This window comes from Meleagris gallopavo, chromosome 3 (assembly GCF_000146605.3).
Source record: "Meleagris gallopavo isolate NT-WF06-2002-E0010 breed Aviagen turkey brand Nicholas breeding stock chromosome 3, Turkey_5.1, whole genome shotgun sequence".
NCBI lineage: Eukaryota > Metazoa > Chordata > Aves > Galliformes > Phasianidae > Meleagris > Meleagris gallopavo.
The window spans coordinates 92,953,245-92,954,457 of record NC_015013.2 but is presented as its reverse complement, the minus strand read 5'-3'; positions in this window follow the sequence as shown (position 1 = coordinate 92,954,457).

The window sequence follows — 1,213 nt, the reverse complement described above, 5'->3', positions numbered from 1 at the left end:
CTTTCTACTTTCTTCCGTCTTCTCCAGAAGATGTCATGAAGTGCTCATGGCTGCATCACCCATTAACACACAAAGGTCCAGGAAAGGACCCCAAAATCTCAACTCCACAAATTGCCCTCCTCTCTCTAAATATACTAAAACCACCTTGCATGGCCCAACGCTGGAACAACACAAGACAGGCTGCCTCCTTTCTCCAGAACACAGTTTTCAAAGCAAAAGGGGAACCAACATGTTGACACAACACACCCAATGCACAAGACAACGACTAAGCTCAAGGAAAGCAAATTAAGTCGAAGGCAGGCAGGGAGCGCAGCGCAGTGCAACTAGCAGCGTCTCAAGCCAAACGCACCTGGGAATCACAGAACAGCCCTCTAAGGATGCCTGGAATGGGGTCTGCACCTCACAAAGTGGCCACAAACACGACTGCATGAGTAGCACACGATGGCATCACTGAGGAGACCACATCACTCCTGCAGAGCTTTGGACAAGCCTTCCAACACCTGCCACGGCATGCGCCTTCCTCAACACTCCAGTCACACCCAAAGATGCCGACAGGGTCAAAGGATCAAATCCACAACACAAGGAAATGAAAAGGAAGTGTTGTGGGAAGACAATGACACCCCACCTCATGACTTCGGTGGGTTGGGCATGCAACAGCAGCGTTCTGCACAGTGCTGCCATGCGCAGAGGCTCTCTCCAAGCCCTCAGGCACTCACACAGCAGCATAAAAGCCGGCCCTGTGCCTCGCTCCCTCACACCACTCTCCTGTCGTCTTCTGCTCTGTGCTCTTCCAGGTGAGCTGCACCCCCAGCTGCCTTCTTTGGCCACCCCACCTGGCTTTGCTCTCCATTCCCCTCTGACCACAAACTCTGCAGCCTTTCCACCTCTTCTGTCATGCTCCCCATAATCCCAAACCATACCTCCCTGCCGCTTGGGAACGGAACAGCATTGCTTCCCATACCCTCAACTCCCTCCACTCACCCAACACCCTCTCTTTCAGGTACCCTCCACCCCACAGCCATGTCCTGCTACGACCTCTGCCGCCCCTGCAGTGGGGGACCCACCCCGCTGGCTAACAGCTGCAACGAGCCCTGTGTCAGGCAGTGCCAGGACTCCCAGGTCGTCATCCAGCCCTCCACCGTGGTGGTCACCCTGCCGGGACCCATCCTCAGCTCCTTCCCCCAGAACACCGCCGTCGGATCCTCCTCATCAG